Source organism: Diabrotica virgifera, chromosome 1 (assembly GCF_917563875.1).
Source record: "Diabrotica virgifera virgifera chromosome 1, PGI_DIABVI_V3a".
NCBI lineage: Eukaryota > Metazoa > Arthropoda > Insecta > Coleoptera > Chrysomelidae > Diabrotica > Diabrotica virgifera.
In genome coordinates this window covers 275562309-275576515 of record NC_065443.1, presented here as the reverse complement: position 1 = coordinate 275576515, position 14207 = coordinate 275562309, and the positions used below count along the sequence as shown (strand labels likewise).

The window sequence follows — 14207 nt, the reverse complement described above, 5'->3', positions numbered from 1 at the left end:
CGGGAGGTCAAGGGTATGATATCGGTGCCAATATGCGTGTATGATAAGGGTAGAAAACCTCTGTAACAAAAAACTACTTTGCAGTAGTATTTGTAGAACTAGAATGCTAAGGTGAAATGAGTGAGTGGGTGAGGAACTGATAATAGAAGTATGGGGAGACAGAGGCAAACTAAATAGAATTGGCTAGCAAGAAATGCAAGAGAACGACTTGACACTCAAGGATGGGTACGGCTCGTTTGCATGCCTGTCGAAGAACAGTAGCTTAAACTAAAGAGGGATGATGACTAGAACCAGAAATATGAATATAAAAAGAGAGGCTTATAAAATAGATAGAATAAATATTAATATAATAAAAATAGAAAAATATAAGAGATACATAAAATAGACTAAATTGCGGGCGCCAGAAGTAGGGATGGACCGAACTCCCAGGTATCTTACACTGCTGTAAATTATTCAATATATTAAATTATTAAATTCAAAAATGGGAAAAAAATAATTGATATACAAACAAATAAATATTTATTAAAATATAACTACCTAGATTATTGACAACCTCTGAGTTAGAAAAAATACAACCTATGTAACTCTAAAATGACAATTTGACTTAACTACTTATCTGAATATGAGAACTATAATTACATTAGTACTGGGGTAGCTCTTATATGGAGCGTACCCCCAACTTACACTAAGGTTAAACAACAACCTTCACCAAATAATCATACGATTGTAATACGTACAGCAACGTTAAATACTACAAGAAATCAATACTAAAATACCTACCTAGGATGAACCATACAAATATATATAACTCAATGAGTTGAATAGGCAACACCTAACTGAACCAACGCAGTCCTGGATGATAAAGATCCTTTTTCTGACTCGTGGTTTTTAATAATGACCAAGTAAAACTAATAGCTATCCTGAAGGATAGGGATTAGGGATTGAATTTAATTTAATAACAAATGAATTTAAGTTAAGCAAACAAATTGGGAATTTAAATTACAAGAAACAAGCTAATAATATTAAAATATATATATAGTTATATGAAAAATATGGGAAACAAGTCTAATAATATTAATAAAAAATAAATGTAAGGAACTACTGTATGGGAAAAGGTTATTTGGGCCCAAATTATCCTCTTTTACAAAGAGACATACAGGTGTTGGAGCGCTATTGAATTATGTGTATGTTAATTACTTAAATGTTCTGGATATTATAAAAAAAAATAAGTGTATAAGTGTACTGGTATAGGTAGATAACTATTGCACTGTTAAATATAAAAAGTTCCCGAAACAAACCCGATTGACCTGATATTGTCCCCACAAGTTTTCCTTACTACTTCTCAGTAAAGTCTTAAGCACAGAATGGTGCTACGCAGTCAACCGTAACACGGCAATTCTCCAAAATGCAGGATAATGAAGAACAAAAATTACATGTTCCTCTAGTACTTGTCCCCTAGGTGACTTGGTCGAAAAGCGGTCCTTCTCAGGTGGTAGGAGTAGTTAAAAGATTTTCCCCAGTGGCTAAAAAAATAGAATCCTGGTTTTACTTCCTTGTAATAATGTAGGGAAAAGTCAGAGAAAGAAAAACAAACATCAGGAAGTTTTTATTTAGAATAAAGAAGAATCAGAAAAAGCTATCTCATTAGAAAGGAAAAAACAATCTTCCACTAGACTGTTTGGTGACCTTGTCATAAGATTGGCATATAAAATGGCCTTGACTCGATAATATGTAGACAAGTAAGTCTAAAATTTAAATGCTGAATAGATTTATTTTGGAAATAGCTTTTCATAAAAAATAGTATAGTTATTAAATGATATGGAATAATGCCAAAGTAGTGTAAAAATTTATGAAAATACCAAATATCGGAACAGGATCGGTGGATATGATGTACGGAATTTACTATGTTTCAGAACTTCATGATTATAATATATAAAATTGGAATTGGGTAATATGTGATGTAACATAACCCCACAAATTAAGAGAGATAATTTTTTAAGATTTATGACAAAATACTTTCCCTCTTAGTGGATATTACAGACAATGAAAAAGTTAAAAGATACCAGCCTGAATTAATAAGCTCACTGCAAGATTTAATAGTAAAATTTTTTTGAAGACGTCAAATAAGACAAAAAACAAATATGGCGTTATAGTAGCGTGTAAAAACAAAAAATTATTTACCAGATAAACCACAAATCACTGCTGCGAACCTCCAACCTCGTTTCTTCAGCCCACTAAACACATACGTAATAAACTTGGATAATTTCTTTTCAAAATAATACTATGACTTGAAACAAGAATGAAATATTCGCCACTTTTACGTGGATAGGTTATCTGCCACTAGGTACTTATTCGGTTGAAGGCTCCGACCAAAAGTGATATCTTATTTTCCGTTCTACGCCGACCATGTCACAATACGGTTCATGGGTTTACCGCCAGGAGTACACAAGGTACAAAACGTACAGGTCTGCTAATCTATAGGTTTGTGATGACGTCAGTGAAAGACGAAATATTTATTAGTAATTGTTTCAAGTAGAATTTAATAACAGAACATTATTAAAATTTAAATCGCATAACAATAAAAATGATTAGAAGTTAACGGAATGTTATACCTCTCGAGATTTTTTTGTTCCACGCACTGCACATGGCTTAAAAGTAGTGAATGATGCTGCTAAAGTGTCAAATGAAATAGTAAACTTTTTTAATATTGTACAAGAATTTTACGCATGTCTCTTCCTTCACAAATAGAAGGAGTATTATAAAATGCATGTTCCTGAATTAAATCTAAAACCTCTAAGTGATACAAAATGGTCGAGTAGAATAAAAGCTAGAAAACTATTCAAATTTCATATAATTAAAATTTGTGAGAATCTTATAGATACATATAGCAGATAATGATACCTTTAACATAGAAAATAGACAGTATTATAATAATGATCAAGTACTAAGTTCGTTAAATAGTAGATTTGACATAATGTCTGGTTATGATAATGTTTTTGGTTTTTTAGTGATATATTTACATTAATTGACGATGATATTTTGAAAAACGGTCCTTCTCTTCAACAAAACCTAACTGATCCAGTAAAAACGGAGGCGGATATTGGTGCAACTGATTTATTTAATGAGATAAACGCTTTAGAAATTATTTTCATTACTTGACTCATCAAATCCTCTTTAACAATTTTCAATAGACATTTGAAAATATCTAACTTCATCTTTACCAAATATTTCATTAAGAATTAATTTCACTTTAACTGTGTCTGTTGCTTCTGTGAGAGATCATTTTCAAAATTAAAGTTAATTAAAAATTATATGAAATCTACTATGGTAGAGGAAAGATTATCTGGTTTGGCAATATTAGCTATATAGCATGAGCTCGTCAAAAATAAAAAAAATTATAGATTTATTTCATAAGTGGATATAGTAGATTTAAAGGGCGCTAAAATATGTACCACACGCGGGCGCTGCTTAGCTTTGCGGGGGCCCTGTGTACAGATGATACAAAAACTACCGAACTGTAAAAATGTACTGAGCCGCTACAGGGTAGTTGCGTCGTTATTGAAATACGAGCTACGCTAGTCCTTGTTTCAAATGCATAATGACGCAACTGTAGATAGGGTTGAAAATAAGGCGATTAAATTAAGATAATGAAAAAGAACCAATATCGATGAAAATAAAAGCCATCGTTGTCAAAAAACAAGCGCCATACTGATACTCCTGCTCCCTCTTAATTTAATCCCTAATTTAAATATTCAAAAATCGTTTTTCTCTTCTGAAGAATTTTGCTTTCTTCTCAAACAACTTTTTGTGCCTTTTCTATAATATATGCTTAGGGTTCTAAGTTTTATAGTGGAGAGAAAGGTCAAAAATATATTAGTAATATCATAGAAATGGTAAAATCATAATTAGGGTAAACCATACAGTTATTGGACACTTAAGAAAATTTCAACTTTAAAAATTCGTAATTCACATTGTTCTCTGCAGACTGAATTGAAATTTATACAAAAAGTAGTCTAAACAGTTTAATACAATATGGCTAAAAGGATTTAAAGAAAGGGTTAAATCTTTTTTGTCAATATATATTTATTAAAAATAGTTACAAAAATTATAGTTATTGGACAGTTTATTTAGTTACAGGACACTCAAAATTAGTTATTGGACAACTGCTTTAACACAATACAAACGTAAAAATAAATGAAAATTACAAGAAAAACCAAAAGTTCTGTGCGGTATGGGGTACCTATTATGTACAGTTGACACAATTAAATTTTGTAATTGCTTCTGTGCTTCTTTGTATTGAGTGAAAAGTTCGTCAATATCTTCATCCTCACTGTCTTGGTTACTGTTATTAGCATAGGAATCACTATCCTGCAGATTGAAGCAGTTGTGACATATAAATAGATCACCATCGTTAGGTATATGCTGTCTATGCTTAACAGGAATACAACATTCGTGATAATAAAGACTACAGTCATCGCATTTTAATTTATTCGATTGAATATCATTTGAACAAATAGAACATTTTACTTTTTTTGAATTTTCTTCTCTTTTATGTTTCCTTTCTTGTTTTTGTTTTTCCTGCTCTTCTTTTAACTCCTCCTTTTTTCGTAACATTTCTTGATATCGTGCAGATGTAATAGCAAAAGGAAGTCTTTCCGTGTTACGTTTATTTTTTCTTTCCGGTACAGTAGGAGAAGTTAAAAAATTGCCCAACAATTCGTGTTTAACAATAATTTTACTTGTAGAGGGTAAGTCATAAACATTAGTTTTATATTGTTGAATGTGGATATCATTGGTACTATTACTCTCAGAAATATTTACATTTTCAATACCACTTTGTTCTGATGTTTTTATTTCAGTATTTTTAACCGGAGATGTGATAGCTACATTTTGAATAATATTAATGTTTGTGTCTCTATTTTTTAGAACCATTTGGTTATCAGAATATTTTGGATCATGTTCAAAAAAATTCCAAATTTTGAACAACAAATTCAAATTATCGTCGCCAGGTAGATTATTCTTTGGATTTTCTTTTAAATTCTCTAAGCTATGAACTTTTTCAGGACCTAAGATATTTACGAAAGTATTATAGTCCATCTTGGGTTTCTTTTGATGATCCGAAATGATTAGATTTTTTCCTACTTCTTTACCTAAACATTTTGTGTAGTCAATAGCATCTGCTTTAAATGGAAACAATCCGCAAACCTTGAAACCATTTACTACTGTTTCAGTTTTACAACTTTTTTTTGTAGCTTGCTCCAATATAGAAGCAAATACAACCTTATTGACTACCCCTCCTGGATGCTGTTCTTCCCATTCTCTTACTGACTGCCGCCAAGCTTCTTTTAGTGGACGGAAAATAGAGACGTCACATGGTTGTAAAATCCTTGTGGCGTTAGGATAAAGTGCAATTACTTCAATTTGCAGTTCATTACACAATAGACTTAATTGGTAACTTAAGTGACTCTTGTGCCCATCTACAAAAAGAATAACTGGAAGCTTAATATTATTTTCAATTAGCTGGGGGTAAAAAACATTCGCAATATACTGATAGAATGTCTTTGCCGTCATCCAACCATTATCGCTTCTGCCCACACCCCATTTAGGATTAATGCCTTTAGCAACTTTTTCTGGAATACGTTGATAAGGATAAATAAACATAGGCACGCAAATTTTACCGTCTGCTGAAAACGTAAACATCACAGTGACGTTTTCTTTTGAACAGCTTTTTTCAACATTATAAACATTTTTTGAACCTTTCATAGCAAATACTTTTCCAGTAGATGGACATATTTGAAATCCTGACTCATCTCCATTAAAAATTCTTGATGGATCAGTTAGAACTTCTTCTAGATGTTTTTCTTTAACATAGGTTTCAATATTTTTAAACCAGTTTTTGATGTCTCGTTCAGATACGCAAGCGCTAGCTGCCGTTACACCTTCACTTGTCCTTTTAGAAACCTCTGGATGTCGCTTCAAAAATCCCTAAAAAAATCAAACGATAAATACCGATTAAAATACATTTTTTTGGCGACTGACTTTTAACCATCCATCTCCAGGTCGATTATCTTTAAAGTTATTGGGGCGAGGATTTTCGGTTAAAAATTTTTGCACGCTGCTTTTTAAATCGTTAGCCTTTTTGGGGAAACCTTTTGAAGCGGTTTCTTGTATCCATCTGGAATATTGAATGTAAAATCAAATAATGCTATGGATTAAGATAAATTTAATGAACGTACCTAACCAGAGTATTCTCCTCCTCGCAAGTTAAAATAGGAGACGGTCCAAGTGTATCTTTATGTTCCGGACGTTTTAATTTAAATTCTATAGTGGACTTCGGAATTCCATATTTTTTCAGCTGTTCTATACTATTCAGTGCCATTTTGGACATCCTTAACAGCTTCTATAAGTTTATTCTTATCGTATTTTCTAAGTTTAGGCATTTTACTACAATCCTAAAAAATCAATTTAGTGATTGGACGGTCAAATTTAGTTATTGGACAGCTGTCCAATAACTGTCAAATAGATTACTAAATTAATTTTACTGCTATCTCCAGTTAATTATACATAAACACGTTGAAAATTGTAGAAATATGTGGTAAGTATAGTTATCTAGTGATTGGACAGGTGTCCCATAATAGAATTCAGCAAGTTTTCTAGTTTAGTTATTGGACAGGCGTAATTAAATCCAAATTAAAATCCCTATTACTGTACGCGATCTACCTTAGGGACTATAAGTGTCTTAACTACACGCTTTTAAATAAAAATACAATCTTACCTTAAAAATAACACGTAGTTCTGAAAAAAAAGTCAGAGCAGATGCTTAACACAATGCTTAAATGTCACTTCACTCACATAACCTAAAAATATTTACCGCCAAAATCACAGAACCCGTTAAAGGCAGACATAAGAATCTACGTAATATAGAAGCCAGTAGTGCCACCTAGTGAAATATACTCTTGTTAGCACTTGCAGAAATCTTATAATCGTAAGTTAACACTGTAATGTCCAATAACTGTCTCGTGTCCAATAACTGGCGTTTTACCCTAATTGTATTAATAAAAAAATATATAGATAGAGAAGTGAGCTTAACGTTTTGTATTTATTGTATCCCTATATAGTCCTGTCGCCAGGGGGGGTACAACGGCCTCCTTAATTCAGATGGACTTACACAAGTTTTTTTTATGTATTTTGACTCGTAGAACACGAATTTTTTGGGTAACAGTTGATCCGGATGTCGATAAGATTGTTATAAACAAAGAACTTGAGGAATTACATAGCAGCAATTTTTCGCAAAACAAAATATTTTTTTGTATTTTTTGGGTGATTCTCAGCAAAAAATGGTCTTACAAGTTTTTTCGTAGGACTCGTAGTTTTCGAGATAAACGCGGTTAAACTTTCAAAAAATCGAAAAAGTGCAATTTTTGAACCGGAATAACTTTTGATTAAAAAATAAAATAGCAATTCTGATTAATGCATTTGAAAGTTCAAGTAAAATTCTATCGGTTTTGATTGTTTCCATTGCTAAAAAATAAGTTTTTATTTGTTAAATAAAGGTATAAACACATAGTGTTTCCCGGGCCCAATGCATGCGTTTTAATGGACGTAATGTACGTAGAAATTCTGTATGCGCGCCTACTCGTTCGATTTCAAATTAGAAATGCATTGAAAACATCATTCAATCACTATGTGTTGATACCTTTGTTTAACAATAAAAAAATTAATTTCTAGCAATGAAAATAATCAAAACCGATAGAATTTTACTTGAACTTTCAAATGCGGTAAGCAGAATTGCTATTTTATTTTTCACTCAAAAGTTATTCGGGTTCAAAAATTGCAATTTTTCGATTTTTTGAAAGTTCAACCCCGTTTATGCCGAAAACTATGCATCCTACCAAAAAACTTGTAAAATAATTTTTGGCTTAGAATGACCCAAAAAATACAAAAACATATTTTGTTTTGCGAAAAATCGCTGTTATGTGATTCCTCAAGTTCTTTGTTTATAACAATCTTATCGACATCCGGATCGACTGTTACCCAAAAAATTTGTGTTCTACGGGTCAAAATACATAAAGAAAACTTGGGTAAGTCCATCTGAATTAAGGAGGCCGTTGTACCCCTACTGGCGACAGGACTAATAAGTATTCGAGAATCTGGGCAAGCTTGGAGTGCTGTAAAACCTAGATAAATAAATAGAGTCAAACAACTTTATAGTGGAAATTGTTCGCTGAAAAACCCTCTACAAAATTGGTAAAATGTTATTTTAGTGTAAAATGAACTGAAAAAAAGTTATAACCTTCAAAATGAAACTTGCTAAAAAATTTTTACTTATTTTGGTTTATATCTTTTTTGTTGGTCACTTTTGACGATAAAAAGTAATAGAAACAAAATTGTAGAAAATGTAATTGATATATTTTATGTTTTATTAGATTTTCCGTAGGGTTGGTAGTTTAGGAGATATAGCGCGGAACCCCTTTGCACCCCTTTTCCAAGATGGCGGTCGGGGGACAAGAGTGGCCACCCCAAAAACTTGAACTTAAGCTCCTACTGATCTCCTCTACACAATAAAAAAATAAAATTGACTCCTCTAACAAATGCAAGGTACGGCCTAAAAAATGTAACATTTCAATGGACTAATTACTCATGGCTTTTTGGGGTCGCTGAACGCTAATACGCCATCAGAACCGACCCCCGGATCACCTGGTGACCAAGGTCACTGCAACGAAGTTTATCTTCTACAGTTTCGAGGGTTTTTAATAGGTTTGTTCGTAGAACGATCAGCAACCGTTGCCAACCGTCAGACGCAAGCGCGTTAGTAGTCTACGAACTCGAACTGTTAACTGCGCAGCGCTAACTGTTAACTGCGCATGCGTCTGATGGTTGGCAACGGTTGCTGATCGATTGGATCGTACTACGAACAAACCTAATGTAAATGGATTACTCATGGATTACTCATGAGTTTTTGTGGTCGCTAGACACGAATATGCCATCAGAATTGACCTCCGGAGTACCTTGTGCCCAGGGTCGCAACTAAGGCAAGTTATCTTCTGGGGTTTCGAGTGTTTTCGGTATTAAATTGATGCAAACGAATTACTCACGAATTTTTTGTGGTCGCTAAATACGAATATCCCATCAGAACCGACCCCCTGTCCACCTAGAGCCCAAGGTCACTGCAAGGGACGTCCTCTTCTGGAGTTTTGAGGGATTTCGGCAGTAAATTGATAAAAATGAATTACTCGGTGGTTTTTGAGGTCGCTAAACACTAATATGCCATCAGAACAGACCACCGGATTACCTGGTGTCCAAGGTCACAGCAAGGGACGGCATCTTCTGGACTTTCGAGGGCTTTCGGTACTAAATTGATGCAAATGGATTACTTACGGGTTTTTGAGGTCGCTTAACACGAATATGCCTTCAGAATTGAACTCCGGAGTACTTGATGCCCAGGATCGCTAATAACGCACGTCATCTTCTGGAGTTTCGAGTGTTTTCGGCATTAAATTGATACATATGGAATACTGGAGGGTTTTTGAGGTCGCCAAACACGAATATGGCATCAGAACCTACCCTCTGTGCACCTGGTGCCCAAGGTCACTGCAAGGGACTTCATCTTCTGAAGTTTTGTGGGATTTCGGCATTAAATTGGTGAAAATGGATTACTCGGGGGTTTTGAGGTGGTTAAACACGAACGTCGAACGTGCCAATAAAACAGACCATCGTAGCACCTGGTGCCCGGGTTCACTGCAAGGGGCGTCATAATCTGGGCGAGGTTTTTCGGTACTATACTGATGCAAACAGAACAAATCAGAACAAACACCGGAGCACCTGGTGTCTAAGGAACGTCATCGTCTGGAGTTTCGAAAGTTTTAGGTACTCAATTAATGCAAACAGATTACTTATCGGGTTTTGGTTTTGCTGAACACGAATATGTCATCAAAACAGACACCGGACCAGCTGGTGCCTAGGGCACGTTATCTTCTGAAGTTTCTAAAGTTTTCGGTACTAAATTGATGCAACCGGATTACTCATGGCCTGGATACCAGATACCTGGATCAGCCCTGGATACCAAATATCCCAAAAGCCTTCATCTACGTCATAATCTTACTCAACAACCTCCGAGTACACGGTGTGTACAAACTTAGTATCGAAATGCCTGGAAATTCTAAAACATGACGTGCATAGCACTCACTCTGTGCATTAGGAACTCCGAGGGCCAGTTCTGATTTCTGTTAAAAACACATGAACAATTCGTTTGCATCAATTTAGTATCGAAATTTCTCGAAACTCTATAAGATGATATACCTTAGCCACCTGGTGCTCCGGTGTTTGTTCTGATGGTGTATTTATGTTCAGTAACCCCAAAACCCATAAGTTATATATTTTCATCAAATAAGTACCGAAAACTCTGGAAAACTCTGGAAACTTCAGTAGATAACATGCCCTAGATACCAGGTGCTCTTGTGTCCGTTCTGATGACGCAATCGTATTCAACAACCCCCAAATGCCATGAGTTAGTAATCCGTTTGCATCAATTTAATGCCGAAAACCCTCTAAACTTCAGAAAATGACCCAAAAAACCTATGAGTTTTTGCAACCCATTTGCATCCATTTTATGCCAAAAACGCTCAAAACTCCAGAAGATGACGTGCCTTAGTAGCGATCCTGGACATCAGGTACTCCGGAGTTTAATTCTGATGACATATTCGTAATTAGCGGCCACAAAACCCGTAAGTAATGTATTTGCATCAACTTAATGTCAAAAACCCTCGAAACTCAAGAAGACGACCTCCCTTGCAGTTACTTTGTGCACCAGGTGATCCAGATTCAGGTGATGGCATATTTGTGTTTAGCGACCTCAATGCCACCCGAGTAGTCCAGTTGCCTTCAATTTAGTGCTGAAATCACGCGAAACTCCAGAAGATGACATACCTTAGTCGCTACCCTGGGCACCAGGTACTCCGGAGGTCAATTCTGATGGCATCTACGTGTTTAGCGGATCCAATTTAATGCCGAAAACCATCGAAACTTCAGAAGATGACGTCTCATGCATAGACCTTGGGCGTCAGGTGATCCGGGGGTCAGTTATGATGGCGCAATCGTGATCAGTGACCCCAGAAACTACCCGAATAATCAATTTTGGTCCGTAGTATACTGATTTTGACTTTAATACATTTTTGGATGCATTTTGTGCACTTTAAAGTGCAATCATGCATTTCCACCCATCTTTGAATAGTAGAATTTTTTTCCAGACGTCGTTCTGAACATAATGCAAAAAACCTGCAGGTCTCTAGGTGCTGTATTTGAAAATCGATTTATTCGGGTGTTTTTAGTGTTAAATTCCCTGGTCTATTAGGAGGCAGATCGTGTTGTTAGCGCTGTTTCACATTATAAGAATTTAAACGTGCGAGGGTTAGAACGCTGGCTCAGAATGCTGGTTAGAATGGTGGCTCATGTAATCATATGGAGCCTTTCTCACTAGACGGTTGTTGAAACGTTAGGTGAAGTCGCCGCGTTTATTCCGCCCTTCGCTTACAACAACAGACGGTAGCCGTGCCGTCTTTATTCTCCCAATAGCATAGGGGACTTAATGCATCCTTTCATATGATACTGTCGGTCAGTCGCACGAAGGTAGTTTCTTTGGTTGTTTGGTACATTATTTTCATTCACATTTTGTGACTGTTTGAAGTAGGTGCATATATTTTATATTATGATGTCTCAGATTGATAGTGAAATATTAATAACATTAATTGAAGCGAGACCTATTCTTTGGGAAAAACCAATAGAAATATAGAAACTTGACGAGAAATGCTTGGAATGGTGTATGCCGTGCACATAACATTGAATTTGATGAATTAGGGGATAAAGAAAAAAACACATTTGGTAAGAACAGCAAAATTACTTATATGTTACTGATAACACCAGTAATTAAAACTGCTAAGTATATTTCACTAAACGTTATTTTCCATAGTTTCAATAACCGTTGAGTATGGAGGGTGTCCCATCAATATGTGTAAATATAAAAATATATAAATCGTATATTTTTGCGTTCATAGGATGGGCCCAACCAATTCGGTGCCTATTATTTCTTTCTTTTTCTTCGACGATAAAGTAACCACAACGCTCAAATTTGATTTCGCTCCATATTCCTTTTATTCTACGAAATTATATTTAGTTTTATATGGTAAACGACTCGGTGAAGACTGGAGTAGGGCGACCGTCACGTCTTGTGTGAAATTATCTAAAAACAACATTTAAAACGAGGGAACAACATTTAAAAACGAGTGGATGACAGATTTCCTTATGGCATTTTTGTAATAAACTATTCTAAAGGGGAAATAAGCCACAATTTAACTAAAAAAATATTTTATTAAGGTTTCGACGCCCAAATTGGATGTCGAAACGTTAATAAAATAATTTTTTAGTTAAATTGTGGCTTATTTCCCATTTAGAATAGTTTGTTACATAGATCGTGTGAGCTAATTAGATGAGCTAATCCAAGACCTCACAAATAACTTTGTAGAACAACGATTATAAAAACAAATTAAGACTTTTAATTTAAACCATAATAAATAATAACTGACACAAAAAATTGTAAATCAATTAAATACGCATTACAGTACATTACGACAAAAGTATGGACAAAAAATACCCATTTGTAATAATATATCGTAATGATACATATCAGACATCGTATCATGTACCTACCTCAGGCACAAAGTATAAAAAAAATAATATACCAAACAACACAGCAAAATATCTTCGAGCGACTAAATTCTTAGTGTGTGAAAAGAACAAGTGCGTCAAAACTACCGCACGAGAAAACCCTCGCACGTTCAAAATTCTTATAATGTGAAACAGCGCTTACAATGGATTGTTCTGAAATTTTAAGGGGCTGTTAACTACTTCAATACCGAACTTTGGTTGAAACATTAAAGTTCTAGGTTAATTCTAATAACTACTCTCATTTTTTTCAGTGTGCGAACAACAACTTGTATGTCAATCTTTGTATTTAGCGACAAAAACGCGTTTTGGCAATAAACGGTTAATAATTAAAAAACAGCTCCGAACTCTTGGCAGGAACTTTTTCTTTCTTTAGGTTTTATTTAAAGTCCCGATCAGGGTCTTTTTTTGTTTATTTCCCTGGAGTTAAAGTACATTTTCAGCTCTGTATCTGATTCTTTTAGTTATACATTATGCAGAATTTGAAGTGCCGATCGATATTTTTAAATTTATCCAAGTTCTTTATTTTCAACCTCAAACTCAAACCGTTCAAGTGGTTGATTATAAATGCAGAACACCGTTCGATCGACCTATATTTACTACAACTTAATGGGACTACCGGTATCCGTATCCCTTTTTTACTGTTAAAAATAAATTTTACAATAAAGCTATAAACGTCATCTTCTAAGCTTCACTCGTGCCATTAAAAATTCCCCTACAATCATTTACGGACTGAAATATGGTGGTGGCTTCTTTAATTCGAGAATATTTTCTCGTCCACAATTTCAATTATGTCAAAATTATGACTATTCGTTAGAAAACCGGTAGAAGAAAAAGGTTGCGTGTAAGCATTAAATATAAAAAACAGTCACGGTTTCAGGGGGAGGAATTTTATTTTATACAAAAAAATAAAAATTTTATCTTATAAAAGGTATACATTAAAATCCCTAAAAAGAGTAACATCACAACAAAACGTTTTAGGAATCAATATTCCATCATCAGCGTTATCACAGGTTTACATGTTTTAAGCCACCAGATTTGTATAAAATTGTTAAGGTTACATTATATGATAATATTTTTAAAGGATGTCAAAAATATTTCCAGATTCACCCCTGGTATCACCTTTATTTTATACCTTTTTTTCTTAAGGAGTTAAGCGCAAAATTTTGGTCCAATACTACTTAAATGCTTTAGAGAGTCGAAAGTCCCTTAGAATAAAAAATAATGTGTGTGTACTTTGTACGCACGTCAGAAGTTATACTTCTATTATAAGATTTCAACGAAATCAATATACTTTACAGTTTATTTATATTTTATTTAAATATTAAACTAATTTTAATACTTCCTACTTTCCAAAAATGTTTATTAAAACAATACCTACCAAAAATTAAAAAAATAAAATAATAAAACACACCCAAACACATTTAAACATAAAAAAAGAAATGATTTTTGAACAATTGTTAAGATAATTTTAACTAAATACGTATTTT

The 14207-nt window shown here is 34.2% G+C and overlaps 1 long non-coding RNA gene across 1 annotated transcript; it reads right to left on the bottom strand.

The window, feature by feature from the left end:
- Nucleotides 1–502: 502 nt before the first annotated feature.
- On the bottom strand, nucleotides 503–2606 carry LOC126884626 (uncharacterized). The gene is made up of 2 exons (XR_007698114.1): nucleotides 2182–2606; nucleotides 503–1523 (listed from the first exon to the last, which is right to left on the bottom strand). It is a non-coding gene; the product is annotated as an uncharacterized LOC126884626 (long non-coding RNA).
- Between the last annotated feature and the right edge of the window lie 11601 nt (nucleotides 2607–14207).